The sequence below is a fragment of the Triticum urartu genome, chromosome 2A (assembly GCF_056163025.1).
Source record: "Triticum urartu cultivar PI428250 chromosome 2A, HENAU_Tu73, whole genome shotgun sequence".
Lineage (NCBI taxonomy): Eukaryota > Viridiplantae > Streptophyta > Magnoliopsida > Poales > Poaceae > Triticum > Triticum urartu.
In genome coordinates this window covers 512,412,730-512,433,112 of record NC_141874.1, presented here as the reverse complement: position 1 = coordinate 512,433,112, position 20,383 = coordinate 512,412,730, and positions in this window count along the sequence as shown.

The following is a 20,383-nucleotide window of genomic DNA, read 5'->3' as shown; positions in this document are numbered from 1 at the left end:
CACCTTATTACTCCAATGTTTTGTTAACTCGACCTTGATGATTTTCATAGGCTGCATCTGATTTTTGGAATAAGGAGTATGTCCATGAAGCCGCTAAGAAAGCCAGGGCCAAAACAAAAGCCGTCAAGAAAGCCGCCAAGAGGAATAAGAAGAAATTAACTGCTTCCGAGATGCTTGGTCTGGACGACAGTTCTGAGTCGGAGGTAGCCCTTGATTCCCTTGGATCCTTTTTCAACCATCTTATTGACACTGATTATCATCAGGATGACACGGGGACCAGACAAGCAGTCGAAGAAGAGGTAACTATCATTTCGTCCGACTCAGAGCCTTTGCCAAGACAGAAAATTCGACGGGTAACCCGGAAAGTAAGCTTTTCACACCCCTTAGCTCATTTGGATCCTCACTTTCTTTTGAAGCAACAACAACATGAGAATCGGCGACAAACTCGGACCAATGGAGGTGAAGAGTTATCGTCTGGCTTACCAAATACTCCAGCTCCACGGGAACGTCGAAACGAGGTCTTTCCAAACTTAAACTCTTTTTACCCACTAGCGGGTCTCATTCGCCAGCCACTTAATCCTTCCGATTCAAACTATCAGGAGGCTTCTTGCTCTTCCTCCGGCGACTCATCTCAGACCCAACTGCCGGCTTTCAAATCTGCCCCTGGGTAACATCACTTTTATTCTCAACCTCCTTATGCTCTTATACTTGTACTAATCTCTCATAACCCGTGAAGTGGACAAGCAAAGCCTAGCAAGAAAACAAAGGTGACCAAACCGGCTGAAGAGCCCAAAACCCATGAACCGGAACAGCAAACTCCAGCCTCTGACACCTCCATGCGACAACCTCAAGAGCCTGTCCATGATGTTCCACCAGAAATTCCTGACCTTTCCAGTGACCCTACAAATGTCAATCCTTTGAGCACTGAATCGTCAAGCCCCATTAAACCATCAGGAACACCCACCGACGATGTTGTGATCACTGGAACCAGCTTTAAAGAACCGGGACAACCCACTGTCTTGGCCAAGCACTCTGCCAAGGAGGAGTTCATCGAAAGGCGAAAAGTGAGATTTGATATTGCTGATTACTCTCAACTAAGCACTGGTGAAGTACTCTCTGGTTATCTCAATCAAGTTCATACCAACCGCGATATTGAGATTGACATGGTGAAATAGATGCACCAAAAGTATGAGGTATGAATTCTGGCTTAATACAGTATGCATATCCTGTCAGCCCCCAAGTGTAATGCGTATGATATGATTGAATATGCTGTAGACTTAGAGTAGCCATGAGTATGAAAAAACATCTTTGGTAGAATCCTTGCAAGACTGGCTTTCACCATTAGAGTTAAACTAGATTTTGAATGATTGACATTGCATCTGTAGCCCCCAAGGGCCGGTTTAATCAGCATGAATGAACCAGCACTTGTGCATCATTGTTTATAAATCAAAACTTACTTGTGTAGTCCCCATGAGCCGGCTGTGGTCATTTGCAGCGCAACCGGGTCATCATAAAGTAGTAACAAGATGTGCAACATGCATTAGCCCCCAAGTGTCAAGTACTCTTGCTTGCAAAGTGCTTGGGACTCATTTATATAAGCCGTTTATATGAAGAATTTTTTCGGCAGGCATTAGCCCACAAGTGCCAAGTGTTATTGCTTGCAAAATGCTTCGGAATTTAGTCATATAAGCTAACCTATGAATATGGTTTCAAATCTGTGCCTATACAGGACACCACTGCTCAACTTCAATCAGAATTGGCTGATATGAAAACTCGACTGGAGGTTCAAGAATCTGAATCCCGGAGAGCCGACTCAAAGTTTAAATTTATTCTGAAGGAGACAGAAAAACTGAAGACCGGTTTTGATGCTGAAAGAACCGCCTCGGCTGAGGAGAAAACTTCCCTAACGCAGCAGGCCGAAAAAGCAGAAGTTGATCTTCAAAAGGTGACCACTGAGCTTACCGGTTTAAAACACTGTGTATCCCAGTTGGTTTCTACTATCTTTGGTGAGCCGCCTCGCCAGCATCAAAATTGAATCTCTTATTTTTATATCATAAACCGCCACTGATCACTCCATGATTGTTACACAGGTCCGAGGAGCAGCAACCTTAGTCAAGATATGCTGGTGAAGCTTAAAGTTGTATATACACTTGTTGAACAGTTATATACCGGAACTCAGCGCACGCTAGCCACGATTTCTCCAACAAATCTAGGACCCAATCTGCTGAGTGACGTCTTGAAAAAATTGTCAATTCTGCCTGCAAGGATTCAAGAGATAAAATGGTCATGTGCAAGAGCCGACGCTGTGACGGCCTTGAGTCGTGCTAAGGCATGGTTACCAGAGCTAGACCCAGCCGAGGTAGCTACTGGGTATCCAATCTTGAAAGAAGATGGCACTTCTTTTGACCAGAAAGACTTTGCTGCCTGTATTAAAGAGATACGTCCTCTAGCGACTCTGATTGCTGATGAAACAAATCTCTCAAAATATCAGCCAGCTTATGATGCAGAAAACCAGAAGATGCCCATGCCGGCTTATAAAGTGATGGATCTGATTCCCCCAATCCGTAAGCATACTTTCCCCTCTGAAGTTGATCCGTCCGACCTTATAGATGATGAAGTTGAATTTCAAGCCTTGCGTGGCATTGACTGGTCATCACCCAACTTCCAGACGGCGGAGGACGAAGAACTGGAGAAGGATGAACCGGAAGCTTCAACTCATCAAGGCCAAGAAGATTGATCCGTTGGGCGGTTTAAACATTTGATCTTCCGAAAAACACTTATCTTTTTGGCTCATTAAGTCATGTAATAGGATAGTGAAACTTTGATCTGTCGTGCCATCGTGCACATTTTGTTTTGTGCAAACTGTTGATCCGTCAGTTGAAAAATGACCACTTTATGCTTATAATAACGTTGATTTATGCAGCTCACATTTAGCAATACCCTGCACACAAACAGATCACAAGTGCCCCAGAGGTTTACTGCGGGGCAGGTCATAATATCCTATATAAACCACTGGTGACTAAAACAGATCATAATCAAGGCTAGTTAATCATAATCATATAGAATCACAGAATATCATACATGTGATATTTAATCGCACTGCCAGCTTACCATACCAGTGCAGTAAGGGTATCAACCCAGAAAGATTGGACACATAACGTCGGTTTGCAGCACCTTATACAGCAAGGGGTAATATCCCAAAGTTTAAAGCAAGAAGTCCAAGCACATAGGCTATTATCATGTACTGGCGATTTATAGTCCGAAACTGTCAGATCACGGGTTCCGGCAAAACCCTCGAGGTTCGAACACTGGGGTGCGCGTGAAGGTTTTCTCCCTATCGATCCATGCCCTAGCTCTCTAAGATCCCGCGGACAAACTCGACGAACTCACAACACAGAAAGACACAAGATTTATACTGGTTCGGGCCACCGTTGTGGTGTAATACCATACTCCAGTGTGGTGGTGGTGGATTGCCTCTTGGGCTGATGATGAACAGTACAAGGGGAAGAACAGCCTCCTGAGGTTGAGGTGTTCTTGTGCTTGGAGAACTTGAGTGGGTGAGATGATCTTGGATCCGTCTCCAATCAGTCCCTCTTTTTTGTCGTCCCTACCACTACAAAAAAATACACTTCCGTGATGATACGTGTTTGTCATGGTAGGTCGCTTTTTTTGTCATGCATGTACATCCATGACAAAATTATGACAGAATCAAGATAGTCATACATGTGTTGTCGTAGAAGTGTTCCATGACATTACCAAAATTATCATCACGGAAGTGTCCACTTCCATGATGATAAATTGTGCGTCACATAAGTGCTTTCGTCAAGGGTGACCGACACGTGGCATCCACCGTAACGGAACGCCGTTAAGCTATCGGGTCGGGTTTTGGATCCGATAACCCGTTAACAGCCCCGACCAATGGGAAATTTCCACGTGTAAAATTCTTATTGGCCGGACGAAACACGTGTCAGCTCGTCAGTGGGTCAGATAGGCGCCTATGATACGTCGACACGTGGCACGGCCCAACAGAGGCCCATTCCTGTGAAAAGGCCGGCCCGTTTGACTTGGTCAAAAGGTGGCGGGCCGGCCCATGTAAATCCTGTTAACGGCATGTTTGCATATAGCCCATTTACAACCCGCTAACCCAAGGCCCGTTACGCCCTATCCGAATTAGGCCCAGTAGCGTCATCTAGGCCATCCAATATGATTCCAGCCCGTTTTCACTTCTGGCCCATGTATGGCCCATGACGTCTTTTGGCCCATATGAGGCCCTATGTAACTCTTGGCCTATTAACGGCTCGTGGTGAAACTGGCCCGTAATGAACAGTGTATCACTTTACACCCATTAACGGCCCGTGGTGAAACTGGCCCGTAATGAACAGTGTATCTCTTTATACCCATTAACGGCCTGTTATTCTGTTGGGCCGTTTCCAGCCCATGTTATCTTTCGGCCTTCTTAGAGCCCATTTATTCTTGGGCTCATTTCCAGCATTCGTTTACTTACAGCCCGTTACGGCCATTTTCTGCTTGTGGGCCAAATTCAGCCCGTGGTTATAGTCGGCCCGTTTGTGGTCCGTTAATACATTGGGTCGTTTTCATAGCGTCATCAAATACGGCCTATTAACTCTAGCCCGTTTACGGCCATAATGCGGCCAATCGATCATACGAACCGTATAAGGCCCATTGATGATACGACCCGTAGAAGGCCCATTGTTTCTACGGCCCATAGAAGGCCTACTGTTTCTACGGCCCGTAGAAGGCCCACTGTTTCTATGGCCCGTAGGAGGCCCAGTGTCACTATAGTAAATATTAGCCCATGGTTATTGTGGCCTAGTTTTAAAAAATAGGTTATTGCAGCCACTAGTTAACCGCAGAAAAAGAACTGCAATGACTACAAGCAAACAAATAAACAAGACAACAAGGAAATAAATAAGCAAGCAACTAACGCTAGGCTATCACGACTATTACACATATTACATCCACTGGGCATCAAAGTTCGCCACCAGTGCAAATATAGGTAACAAAGCAGCATATCATATACACTGGCCGTCAAAATTGGCCACCAGTGCAAATAAACGCGACAACAAAACAAGAGCATAACTGAAACAACTTCAAAAGAGCTCAGGAAACGTTATCCTGGGTATCCACCATGCTGGCAATAAGCTTAGCAAGCTGATTAGCTTTGTCCTGTTTGGCGCTAAAATCCTCCAACGCTTGCTGTTGCACCAGAAAGTATGCATCTGAATGCTCCGGGGACTTCCATAGTCCTTCTGCTTCTTGTTGCAGCACAGCTGATCGATGTCTTTCAGCTTGTAGTTGAGACTCAAAAAACCGAACTGATTCAGACAGTGAGTTTGAATAGCTTGTGCAAGTGGTAGTGGCCAGTAACTCTAACACTAAACCAAGACAGGATGTGTCACTATCCTAAACCTTATCTGCATTACTTCCTTTACCGTTGCTTAATAAGACACTCTTCCCCAATATTCTGTCAGCATTCTAAAAGAAGAAACAAGCAGACACATAACAAGTTTAGCATGTACTAGTATATGAAACTCATTTCGGTGAACCAGTTCATTAGTAAGGTGGACAGGATTAAACTACCAAGTATTCTATTGCCAAGTACTAGTACATAATAAAAGCATCAAACAAACATATATCTATGTCCTATGGTAGCAATGGAATCTTAAATTAGAACAATTGTTCTTCAGGTTTAGGCACTTTTTCTACATGAACAGAGTACAGTAAGACGCAAGAATATAATACTTAAAAATAGAAAATGAGCTCATAGACCATACCACATTCTTGGTTCGGGACCAGTACAGAACAAGGAGTTCCCAGTCATCGTCCAGTAAATGTGTCTCAGGAGAACGTAAGGGAATTTGATGAGTTTCTTTGTCGGTGAAGTACGTTTTCTTCAGGTAATTCCGATACTACCACCAAGCATTCTTGAAGATAGCAGAGGTATTAGCACAGGTTACCTCATCCTGAGTTTCCAAATCGGTCCTTCTCTATAGATAAAAATGGGAAAATTTGATGTATTATAACCATCATGGAGGTAGGATGTATGGGATGAAGCAAAGTAATTGCCATGAATAACATTACTTACACATAACTCCTGGACAAACACCTGCAACTGGCATTTTCCTTCATCTTTAGTATAATATTTCCAAGATGGGAATATACTCACATACGATTTAACAACATCAAATGCGATAGATGCTAAACTATGACTAGCTGGTTGTGCTTCCTCCACAGGAATAGGCGTACTAACTGGTGGAGTTGGGGTTCGCCGTGATAGTACTGGCCCTTTGGGCACTGGAGCTGCCTTACTAACTGCTCTTGTTTGGGAGCTCTGTGGTGGAGATGGTGATGTGTCAACAGGAACTGGGTTACTATCGGCTGGGGTTGGGGTTAGATTGGGTGAAGCTGGTTCTCTGTCCATCGTAGTAGGGGTACAATCTGCGAGAGTTTGGGTTATGTGTGGTAGGGATGGTTCTTGTGCATGTACAACCGGGGTGCTATCTCCACCAAGAGGTAGCACTATTCTATTTGAAGACCATGTTTTTAGTCCGCTAGATACTGGCATCACCCGCTCCAATTCAAATGGCTGATAAACAGGAAACATAGTGAATGTACATACATTGTATGAGAGACAGATGCAATAGATAGTGTGGAAAAAAGAGGGCATGAAATAGCTGACATGTATATTGGTTAACTAAAATGGATAGCATGACATAATTTCACATATATGATGTCTATCTAAACTGGATAGCATAGCATAACATAATTCAAAGATATGATGAATAACTAAACAGGATCGCATGACATAATTCACCTACATGTTATCTAAGTAATCAGGATCGCATCATTTAATTCACATATGTGATTTATATGCTAAACAGAGGGCATTCGATATGATGTCTGAACTAAGAACATGGTGTTGAATATTGTGTATATGATGTCTAAACTAGTATGCATGATATGAGCAGTATAACCGTGCCAAGTTAGAGCATACACCTCAGTGGGGGAATAGGACTGGTCATCTGTCTCTGAATCCATCTCTGAGGAGCTATGGGGACCCAACAAGAGATTTGCTTCAACATGTAGCACTGTTTGCTTTGAAGGCCTTGTTTTCACTCTAGATTTTTCCATCTCCCACCCAAATGACTGATTCACAGGAAGAGTAGTTTAATTTACAAACATTATCGACAAATGGAAATGTAATGAAGAAAAGGATGGGCAAGATATCATTCAAATATATGATGCCTGGTTAAACAGGATGGCAATGCACATTTCACATATATTATGGCTGGCTAAACGACATGAGACTGCATAATTCCCATATATGATATAGAAACTAAACAGGTGGCATTACAAAACATGTCTAAACTAAGCAGATGACATATATGATGTCAAAATTAGGCACTGCAAGGCAACATATGCATGATATGACTAACATCATCATGCCAACGTAGAGCAAACACCTTGGGGGGTAAATAGGAGTGGTCAGCGGCATCCGAATCCGCCTCAGAACAGATATCTTCCTCTGGATTACAATCTGGAGAGGGGTGGGGAGGGTTTGCCATTGAGCCCACCATGGAGCGATGTCTGCATGACATTGTATTGCCGCGCAAAACTCTTCTCTTTTTCTCTACATGTTCAGCATGACTGTGTACAATATCTGACATGCATACGAAAAAAATATGGTGAGATTATGTAAGGAGAGCATGCAGAAATTTAGAGTGATGGTAACAACCAGTGGATCGATGTTTTTCCGTTGAACCAAAATAGCCCTAATGGATCGACGTGAATGTATAGTAATAAGTGATGCAACAAGTGTACAACCTCTTTGCCGTAGCCGTGTCGACCTCAACATCATTGGGTTGGTCGCTGAAGCAGTTGAGGCAGAGGTGGCTGTCGGAGGTGTGGAGGAAGATCTGAGGAATCTATAGACGGCGTCCAGGGCACTGCTTTGCTGTGACGGATCGTTCTGTCGTTGGAGCAGCTCCGGTGAGCCGTAAGACGTCAAGGCTGAAGTAGCACAAGACAAACATCGTCAATCTCAAGTGGGATTCTAATAGCATCTCCAACAGATGATGTAAAATGGATGTAAAATTAACATCACCAAAAACCAGCTGACTACAACAGATGAGGTAAAAACTGTTGACTCTGAACTTAACTGTCGAAACTGAAATTTACTGTGGAATCTGAATGCTACTGTCGAAACTGAACGCAATGGTAGCAGAGAGGCACTTGACATGTAGTTTATGGAGGGCTTGCAGTTCATCTTCAACCTGCACCCCCCTGAGCCGCCAGCCACCACCGGCCGAACCGCCGGCCCCAGCGCCGCCTCGCCGCCCCGAAACAACTCGCCACCACTGCCCCGACCACCCGTCTAGCCCCCCCGCCCCCACCCTGAACCCTAAGATAGATAGTGGGGTACCTCTCCGACGAGCCCCCATCCCCGCTGCGGGTGGTTCTTCCTTAACACCGACGAGCCCCCCCAACCCCTGAAAATCGACTGACCCAAAAGTCGATTCAGTCGACTAAAGTGTGGCTTAATCGGAGCAGAGCAGCAGCACGAGCAAGGGGGAGAGCAGAAGCAGTAGCTGGGCGAGTGAGCGATCGAGCGAGAGCCAGAGCAGCAGCAGCAGATCCGGCTGGTATGGACGCCGCCGCCGAAGGGGCCTCGCACTGGGGGAGAGCCGCCGTGGAGATGTCGCCCGCGACGCTGGCTTCAAGGTAGCCGCTCCATGAGGGTGCGGGATGGAGCACCGTCGGCGCCGGGAGGTCGAGTTAAGGAGAAGGTGCGATGCGATGAGTGTACAACCTCTTTGGTGGAGCCGAGTAGGCCTCGGCTTCGTCCGAGGAGTCGGTGAGGATGTTGTGGTTCCGGTGGAGCAGGTTAAGGCGGCGCTATGGGGATGGAGCAGCCGCGATAGACGAGGCGATTGTCGAAGCAGCTCCTTGGAGGTGGAGGACGGGGCGGCTGAACCGGTGGGACAACGAGATGGATGACGGATCCTCATCCGGGGAGGTGGACGAGGGACGTCGAGCTGTTGCGGTGGACGACGTCGTCGAGGAAGAGGCTCCGGCTGGGCAGCGATGACGTGGCGGACGGAGGAGGGTGGGGTTTCGCGGCTGGAGCGAAGAGGTTATGGCGGCCTGGGATTTCGAATGGCGAAAAGGGGGCGATGGGAGGGGGTGAAGCATGACTTAGGAACGCGCTTGTCCAAAATGTAGGGTGTGTTACAAAAGTACCCCCCACCGATTTGAACTAGCGGCCCTTTCGGCTCAGGGTTAGAAGGGGGATTTCGCGTGTTGGGATTTGGCAGCTGGAGGGAGTTTTCGCGCGTGTTGTAATTTCGGGATAGCAAGGCGCGGGTTGTGAAGGTGCCAGTTTTGGGAGCACGATATCTGAATTTTCGGGATATAACAAGACGCGGGTTGAATTTTAGGGACAAGCCTAACGTGTAGTAATATTGTACTTATACGTACCAAATCAATTCGCACTTCCCTCAACCAAAAATAAAACGATAAAAATAAAACTATTCACACCACACAAAGAGAGAGTGTTGCCCCGTTTTACTATACAAATGCTATTCAAAGCTACTCCCTCCTTCCATCTATATAGGGCCTAATGCATTTTTCGATGCTAACTTTGACCAAATATTAGAGCAATGATATATGACATGCAACTTACACAAAGCACACCGTTAAATTCGTCTGTGAAAGGTTCTTTCAATGATATAATTTTCACATTGTGCATGTCATGTACTATTAATCTTGTCAATAGTCAAAGGCGGTCATAAAAATCTCATTATGCCCTATATAGATGGAAGGAGGGAGTATGAATCCATGTTATGTCCGATTAAATTTTTTCGCTTGCTGTATAATGCATGTAACCTACTCATACCAACATTTTAGTGCATTCCAAATGTCTATACTACCGCTGCAATTCTAACTAAATTTGAATTCGTTTCTCCATTTCAATAAGAATCTACAATCATGATTGTTGCCAACTTCAACCATCATAGTTTCCTTGCTATCCGCCAGATATAAATCAGACGGCCTATAATGCAGGATGCCAGGCACACCATCATCAGCAACTCCGTTTTTATAAGAGTAGAGATAAAATATATTAAATGTAGTATACCCTGTTCATAACCACACCATGTGTGTCACCGTTATATATATTCACACATCCGTCAGTTTGAAACACTATGATAAATTCTTCAAATATCCGAATTCGCTTTTTATAATGAAGTATATATGATCTCTATTCGTCTTTTACACCCACACAACCCTCTTATCTTTGTAGCTAGCGCTAACTTTCTCTTGTGCATGCACACGCCCGCATCCCTCTCACCCTCCCTCAGCATTCTCTAGCTCCATCGTGCAAATTCGTCTTTTCACTTTAGGTCGTTCACCCACAGTGTGTGTAGGCCCCCCAGCTCCTTCTTTACGGCACACATCGATCGATATGCCTCTCTAGCCAGGTGTGCCTAGCACAAACACAAGCTTCCCCTCTTCTCTTGTCACCGTCCATGCCTCACTCCCACCACTCTTTTCATCGTTCTCGTACTCGCACACTCCTCTCCCTCGATATAGTATGCCTCTCGTACCACCTCCTACATGCACCCCTCTCTCTCTATCCTTCTCCTCGTGCCTTATTTGCTTCTAACACACACATGCATGTATACCGATCGATCTCCCAACATATACCTAGATCGACTTTGACTACCCCCCCATCGATCGACGTACCTCACAAGTTATATCTCTCCTTTCTCTTACAAAGGGCGATTGATCTTCCTATGTAGTTACATCTGCTTACCACACCCACATCGTCCCCCCTCATCATTCGTGCATGCCTCCTGACCCATCTCTCACACGCACGTGCACAGACAACAAGCAGCCATCTCCTCTCTTATTGATATTGCGGGCGTGCCCTCCGTTTGTCTAGCAAGCCTATCCCACCATTTGTTAGAAGCAACTCCACTACCACCCCCTCCAACACTCTAGCTCTATCTCTCTCCCAACCTTATTCATCTCCTGCACATATGCATGGATGCCGATCGATCTCCCTTAATACATGAGGCAGATCGATCTCCTTAATAAATGAGGTAGGCCTCTCTCCTCCTCCACACATATACCAGCCATTATACCTCTATAGTTAATTGGGCCTCCCTCTTCCCTCACCACACACCGATAGTCGAGCGCTGCAGGTAGGTATCCATGCCACAGAGACAAACTGCACATGTCCCATCTCACGTTCCAGTAGGCCAGCCACTCTATATCTTTGACGTGGGCACACACAAATTCGATGGCACTCTTTATCGATCGCGCGCGCGCACACACACACATCATCCCTCTCTTCGATTCTATGGACACCTCAAGCCGATGATACCTCCACTCTCTTCTCGTGGATTGCCGCCTCTATATATATGTTATATCCAGGACTCTATTTCACACACATTGCATATGTTAAATTTTTTGATTGACCCCCCCACAAAAAAAACTCTCAAGAACCCACACACTATATCTCTCTAGGTTTGTATCTCTCTCACACAACCCCACGTAGGTGGTGTACGTATACAAGAAGAGAATAGGTGCACCGTGCACATACTCATGCTTCGTGCCCAGCCACACCCGCGCGGGTACACGGTGGAGCTCATTTCTCCGTAGAAGCTGAATTTGTTTTTGAAACATCAAGTGGACAGAGACTCGAAAACTTATTTGCCCATTAGTGACTTGTCAGGGCGGTGGATTTTAGTTTGTACGATAATGCTGCATCCACCTAAAGTAACAAAAGTTCTTACGTAAACTTCCTAGTAATTCCCTCTTCGTAGGTGCAGCATTACTCCTAACATTTGTTATATCAGTTTGAAACTTGTAATATTGCCGTGTCCTATTCCTGCGTTTTCAAAATCCTGCGAATCAAACAGGTCCTGAGTGGGCGATGATGTTGTGCCTCCCATCTTTCACCAATAGCCGTCGGATCTAGATCTGACGCATACAAACCAAGCTTCTCCATTTTTGCAAAAAGATGCCCGCACTTGTTTCGTATTTACAAACAACTCCTTGTCTCTCACAATCTAGGAGTAGAAGGCTGTGGAAAAAACTGGCGCGATGGCCGCTGCCGGAGCCGTCCACCCCCAATCTTGGTGTTCCGTGCAATGCACGTGCATCTACGCACGGGAAATTATGTCGAACAGGGCTAGTTGTAAGCAGGCTAGCTCTACAGCCATGATGATAGTGACTGCAGACGGTGAGGCTGACTATGGTATGCCAAACACGGCGCCTATACTCAGGTGTCATCTCCGGCGCAGGGTCTTGTCACTTCACTGTGAGGAGCAGCACGTAATAATTTGACCAACGGGTAGTACAGTGCTAGTACTCCTACTACTACATTGGTAGTACTACTACTAGTACTAGTAGCACCACCGTCTGGATTTAGGAGTACTACCACGTCCACCTGCACCGAGGAACGTCTCCAGGTAGTATTGCTTGAGGCCTCCAGGGCGAGGGGCCGCTTGGACGACAGCTTCGTCTCCTTGTTCGACGAGGTCCTCGTCGGTTTCCTCAACAAGTTCACCGTCGTCAAGAAGCTTGCGGACGACTTTGACGTAAGCCTCCAGCCGACGCGCCCAGGCTCTGCGATGCCCGCCACCCTCAACGGCCACTATGGTAACAACCTCTTCGACGCACTGGTGGCCCTGTGACTGCCCGCCGTCGCGCCGAAGAATGTCCACCTCGAGGTCGCGCTCGCCGCGCAGCGCCTGGCGCAGCAAGACACCATCGACATAATCACCCACGTCTACACGCAAATCGTCCACAAGGACTACTACATGCAAGAGGAGGACGATAGGACGCTGGCCTTCTTGGAGCACAGGGCAACCTTGGACGGCACTGTTCATAAGCACGTTGAGCTCGCCGCCAACGTCGCTGCTCCTCACACGTCGGTTGGTGACCAGGCGCACTAGGACATGAGGATGTCGTTGAACGTTGATGGATTCGTATGTATTTTTATCTTTCCGTCAAATCCATGTAGTAGTATATGATACTACAGTAATTATCTTACCTTTCACATCAACTTCATAATTTTCGTATGTACTCCATGCATGAACGGCGCCAGAACCAAACTTCTCATTACTCTAGGAAAAATCGTTATTTTCTATCTATCGGTCGCGCCATGGAGCAGAACCAAATTTTACAAGTTACGAGTTCAAAAGGAAAAGCCTGCCGTGTTCGCGTCGCACCCCCACACGGTTGGTCCGGCACGCCGCTCAAGCGGGAATGCGTGTGGTGTTGCATTTTCACTTACAAGTGGGACCGGAGTTGAGCAAACCGACTATCGGCAAACCCCCACCCCGCCCACCGTGCGATGGCTGAGAAAATAGGAGGGAGAAGAGATGGTTGTAGAATGGACTCCAAGAAAATTGGTGTCGGATGGGACTCGTGTGGGTGGCGTGTGCCGTACTGCTAGACGTGAATGCTACTGAGTTATGGCCCATGCCACCCCACTATATTGAGCCTATATCGAGGTATGTAGAACAAATTTCCTGCAGTTCGTGCTCAGCCCTCCTCTATCTCTCTTCTCAGCCAGCCAGCAGACGCGCGGAGCCCATTGTTTGTTTGCTCACATGCGGCCCCCCATGTTAGTGAAAACGCAAGAGGACCCACTGAACCTGCACATCTTTCACCTCGACGTGCTGGTGATGAAAAACAAATCCAATAAAGATCTTCGATGGCCGCTTTTGGAGTTACTCAAGAGTAGTAAGATTCTATTTACAGTTTAACCCAAGATGCACATCTCGTGGCTTCAACTACAACTCTATTTTCTTTCATGACATGACCTGGATGCTGGATGTCCCACATGTCGGCAAAAGGAGGAAGAACCCGACCAAATCTTTGGTTCTACTCTCGGATGAGATTAGTGCACTTGTTGATACTCCTACTAGAATAGAGGCTAGACATGAGACTAGATGCGAGGAAGCAACGTATACTTCTTTACACTCGAAGAAGAAAGAAGCACGCAAGATCGAGCCTCTGCAGATCAACACTGAATGCATTGAGAAGGCACCAATCCAACTTACAGGAGTAGTAAAATGTATTCTTGTGGTTCTTGTTTTCTTTGGTCTTGCTTTTCTAGTCAAAATTATCGTTGGAGTTCGTGCAAAACGGAGGTCCGTTTGGGGTCGTGCGTTGGAGTTGGCCTTACAAGTGGGACCGCAGTTAAGGAAACCGACTATCGGCAAACCCCCACCTCGCGCGCCGCGCGATGGCTGAAGTTAGAGAAATTACGAGGTTGAAGAGATTGCTCTAGCACGGACTCCAAGAAATAATATGGTGTTAGATGGATGTTGTGGTGGTGGCGTGTGACGTACTCCTGGACGTGAATGCTTGTTCTGGCCCATGCCACCCTACTACTCCTACTACTTACTCCTACTAGTATATAGTATACTAGTATCGATGATTCGAGGTGCTGGTTACGTACAATGAACACATTAACATATGGCTACAGTAAAAACACCCGCCCGACGCGCGAAGCATGTGAAGCTAGTAGTACAAATTTAGAGAAGCGACTCGAAATCCATTCATAAATTTAGTAAGTTTATCACAGGAATATCATTTTATTACATACAACAGGTCATCAACCCACATCGACAACGAGGATACATTATAAATACTAAAGTTTTCACCACACAACAAATAACAAGCCATGAAATGAACTTCAACTCAACCATTCCGCGGTGTTGGAAACGCTTGCTTTGAACCACAAGTGATTCTCTGGGACGGGCCATCCGTTGTCGATCTGGAGACCAACGCAAGACTGATCATCCAGGCTGAAGCGGCCTACTATATCAGTAACAGGGTAGGGAACCACCCAAATGTCCAAGGTATAGACACAGTTGCTTCTCATAAATGTGTCAACAGCAGCTGGATCACCTTTCACCATCATCAGATAGTTTTGTCCAAGGAAGAGCGAGTTTTCTCTAGGACTATCAATTCTGTGCCAGGGAGAAGGAGTTGGCACTAGCACACTAGTATCCATCCCGAATACCATGCAACGGGTGTTGGAATAGGTCCGGAGAGTGCGACCATGGGAGACACCTGCTTCCTTAGCAGTAACATCCACTACAAAAAAATACACTTCCGTGATGATACGTGTTTGTCACAGTAGGTCGCTTTTTTTGTCATGCATGTACATCCATGAAAAATTTATGACAGAATCAAGATAGTCATACATGTGCTGTCCTAGAAGTGTTCCATGACATTACCAAAATTATCATCACGGAAGTGTCCACTTCCATGATGATAAATCACGCGTCATAGAAGTGCTTTCGTCAAGGGTGACCGACACGTGGCATCCACCATAACGGAACGCCGTTAAGCTATTGGGTCGGGTTTTGGATCCGATAACCCGTTAACAGCCCCGACCAATGGGAAATTTCCACGTGTAAAATTCTTATTGGCCAGACGAAACACGTGTCAGCTCATCAGTGGGTCAGATAGGCGCCTATGATATGTCAACACGTGGCACGGCCCAACAGTGGCCCATTTAGCTTACAAAGCCATCCCGTTTGACTTGGTCAAAAGTTAACGGGCTGGCCCATGAAAAGCCTGTTAACGGTCTCTTCGCAAATAGCCCATTTTACGACCCGTTAACTCACGACCCGTTAGGCCCTAAAGGAAATCAGCCCAACAACGTCATGTGGGCCGTCGAATATAATACCAGCCCATTTCACGTTTGGCCCATGTATGGCCCACGACGTCTTTCGGCCCATATGAGGCCTTCGTATGTTTCGGCCCATTACAGGCCCACGGTGAGTCTAGCCCATAATGAACAGTAATTTTCTTTATACCCGTTAACGGCCCGTGATTTACATGGGCCGTTTCCAGCCCGTGTTAGCTTTCGGCCTATTGACGGCCCATATGTTCTTGGGCTCCTTTTGGACCCTCAATTACTTCCGGCCCGTTACTGGCCTGTTCCACTAATGGGCCAAATTCGGCCCATGGCAAGAGTCGGCCCATTACTGGCCTGTTACCCTAATGGGCCAAAATCGGCCCATGGCAAGAGTCGGCCCGTTTCTGGCCTGTTAACCTGTTGCCCCATTTCCAGCCCGTCCTATATTCTGGCCCATTAACGACCCGTTATGCCTGTGACAGAATTAAGCCTTTGCTGTCCTACGACCTGTTAACGGCATGTTACCGTGTTGGGCCGATACCAATTACGCCCGATTATGGCCCATGTAGACACATTTATCCGACAGCCCGAGGCCCACCGATTATAGGCCCATTTATCGACGGCCCGTAGGTGACCCATGGATCCTACGGCCCGTATATGGCCCATGGTAGTTGCGGCCACTAGCAAACCAGGGAAAAAGAAGACTAGGAAATAAATAAGGCCGAAACTAAAGCTAGGCTATTAAGGCGATTGCATAGATTACATCCACTCGGCATCAAAGATCGCCACCAGTGCAAATATAGGGAACACCCTACACTATACAAAAAGGGCTTGCTGTTTTCTTCAGGCGGTGGCTACACGTTAAGAATACATTTTGTATCGCACCAAAACAAATTACAACTATATAACAAAAGGAAGGTTGGCATAAAACTTAACAGTCTAGCAGATAAATGCACCACCAGAAGTTTAGAAGCTCAGTTCATTTGACCTGACTGTTACGTTTTCATGCTGTATTGTCCGATGCAGCACCATAACCCTCGCCCTAATTTCCCCTAGGCTCCTGAACAACATAGCAAATGTCTGATAGTCTGGTTTCAAAACCATGCATATCTTGACGACATTGAGCAATGTTTCTCCTTGTTTCACAAAGGGTCTCTGTTAGGGAATGGACTTGTGTCTGGAGCGCAGATACAACATTGCTTTGAGCTTGCATATCTTGATCATGAGGCAGTTTGGACGATATTGCCTTAACAACCAACCCAGTATTACGCAGGAACGTGCTTTTGGCACTATTAGTGGACAGGTACTGACCCACCGCAGCAAGAGCTGACATTGCGGTTATAGTTGCCTCGCCACCTTCAGAAGGTGGCGGTTCCACCATTTTTTCCATAGCTCGCTGAAAAGTTGAGGTTTTACATTAGTAGTACCAGAACAGAAGATATTAAGGAGGCAGCAAAACCAAAAAATAGCTTTGGTCTATATACAGAACTTATTCTGGTGAACCCATGTAAAATATTAGTTGTATTTTATTGCAAAGTACATAATAAAACCAGGTTCCAAACATATGACCATGTACCATCGCTAATGTATTGTCTATTTCTTCACATTGTATTGAGGGCTAAGGATGAAGAGACGAAGTTTATAATACGGTAAGCATAGTATGACGTCATTCATATCACAAAACAACTGAGAATAGACAAACAGGCAATTGTAACGTTGTGTGGGCAAGTCCAGCATGGAACTAGATTACGAGTCAAGATGAAAGGAACATCACTCCTCTCTTTTAAACCTTGTAAGGTGCAATGATACGCTAAGACAATTGTGTATAAAATTTAAAAGAGTAATAGACATTGGCTGCAAACCATGCAGTTCAAGGCACAAGTCAGAGTAAGTAGTAGTTAAAAGGCATGAGGATTAAGGACTTACAACAGCGGCTTTGACTGGTGTAGTCATGCCCTTCTTCTTGCTGGTGTGACAGTCCTTGAAGATTTCCACAGCATTTGGTTCAGGTACTTTTTGGTCCTTGCGGGCTTTCCTCTGCATTTGGAACAAGTCAATATAGATCTAATAATATGGTACAACGAAAAGAGTGAAACAATAGCTAATTACAAGAGCCTCGCAGTGTGCAATATAGCTACGAGATCCTGTAGTCTGTTGGAATTTCACTTTCGTACGGTTGGCCTTGTTCTTTGAACAGTTCACCTACAAGAAGATAGATTTGTATGGCACATGCGTAAATAGGACTTGAACATGTGATTTGATGACATATATATAATGTACCTGATACTTCGGATCGGACCAGTGTTTAACGAGGCCTCTCCAGTCTTCATCAGATATATTTTCCACTGGAGATGTTTGGGCAAGTTCACTATTAGCCTTGCCTTCAAAGTGAGTTTTCCTCAAGTTATACCAATACTGTCGCAGAGCAGACTTGAAAACATGGGTGCAAGATTGTCTGGTTGCATCATCTTGGCTATCCAACTTGAACCTGATGTGTTGAAAATTATGGGAGTCTCATTATCAGCAACCTAGAAAGTATTGGACAGAGCAAGACGATATTACTAGTTTCCATACATAACCATACTTACAGATAAATGGTCAAGGAAGGTGTTGAACTGGGTTTTGTCTTTGTCATTCTTGTACTGAATCCATGTTGGGAGGATATGTACATGACACCTAACAGCAACCGCTGCCTCTGATACTAACTTGGCTGACTGTGTAGCATCACGTGGCCTTTTTAAACCTGCCTCAGAATGGATCTCCATTCTTCCTCCTCTAGATTTAGTTAACCTATCGAGCATTATCCCTGATGTTTGTTTCCTCTTGCGCCTAGGTGCTAGTCCAACAACAAACATAGGAAGTGTTAGTGTACATCAAACTGTGAGACTACATATAAAGAAGCACGCAACTGTAACTTGACTCCAGCAACTACCTTCTTGCTGTTGAAGCTCACAAGGTTCATCTGATATTGCCAACTCGTCTTGTGTCAAGAGTGCTTGGGAAGTAGTGTCAGGTAGCAAGGGATCTTGGGAACGTGCTGCTAGCTCAGTTGACACACGAGTACGTCGTGAAGCTGGTAGTACTGTGGTAGGTGTTGCAAGAACTAGGGCTGTCTCTGCTTGTTTAGTGGCAGCTATTTGTTTTTGTTTGTCTTTTTTTGCAACTCGTGTAGCATGGGATGCCGTGTTTGTAGAATTTTCTGCTGGACTTTGACCTTCTATTGCACCATCAGTACCAGCAGAATCTGCAGGATTCATCCGCTTCTCATTCCCTGCCATTCTGTGTTTCTTCCTCTTTCTTTGTGCCATATTAAGTCAAGTCGACAAGAAAAACAAATAACAATTTAGTTCTTCAGAACAAATTGATGCGTGATGCAGACGAACTGAACTTTGATGTTAGACAACCACATGATAGGAGGATGTAATATGTATGAAAAACATGACAGAAGAGATAACCAGAACTATGATGTGTAAACTAAGAAAATGACATTTCACCAAATTAGAAGCAATGCAATGGAAGGTAGACACCATATGAAAGATGCTACAAATATCGCTCTGCCAAGTTAACAGTGTCTCATCATAAATGGCCTTTAAACAAATGTGAAGCAGTACAAGAAATAAATCATATGCAAGATGCAAACAACATCACACTACCATGTTAGAGGTCTCTCGTCATTAGTGCCATTGCATATTCACAACATTGCATATTCACAGCTTATGATGTGTAAACTAAGGAGAAGGCATTTCAACAAATTAGAAGCAATGAAAGCTAGACACCATATGAAAGATGCAACGAATATCACTCTACCAAGTTAAAACTGTCTCGTCATAAGTGCCATTTCAACAAATTAGTAGTACAAGCTAGAAAAGAATGTGAGATGTAACCTATATCACACTCTGAAGTCAAATGTGTCTTATGATAAGTGATTGTTGCAGGTTACACAACATTAGTAATATGATGTAAGAACGTGGTGTGATAGACAGATATTGTATGTTCTAGAAACAGGAACACGTGTCTTACTCAAGTATAATGTGTAAAGTAAGCAGATGGAATTCAACAAAATTAGAATCAATACAAGCTAGACATCACACATAACATGCAACCACATATAACAGTGCCAAGTTAGAGGGAGCACCGGTGATGCTGCACTAGGGGAGACGTGCTCATCATAAACACAGCTTTGTTGAGTGTCTATGCATGTGTTGTCTTGGAAATCATCTTGGGGGTGTGGAGGAGTAGAAACTGTAGAGGCCCTTCGTTTGGAAGGAGCACCTTTATCCGCTGCCTTGCTAACTTCCTTCCGCTTTATTGATTTTGAATTGTCAAGTAAAACCGACAAGAAAAAGCAATAAAATTGTCTCTTCAGAACTCATTCATGCATGATACTGACAATCACTACTTTGATGTAAGGCAAACACATGATACCAGGATGGAATATGTACAAAAAACAGGACGGCATGGCATGTTCACAACTGTTTGTGTAAACTAAGCAGAAACCATTCCAGAAAATAAGAAGCAATGCAAGCTAGACACCACATGAAAGATGCAACCAATATGACTCTGCCAGGTTAAAAGCGTCCCATCATAAATGGAATTTCAACAAATTAGAAGCAGCACATGCTATAAATCATATGAAAGATGCAACTAATATCGCACTGCATATACTAAAGGTGTCTCGTCATGTTGATTGATGCG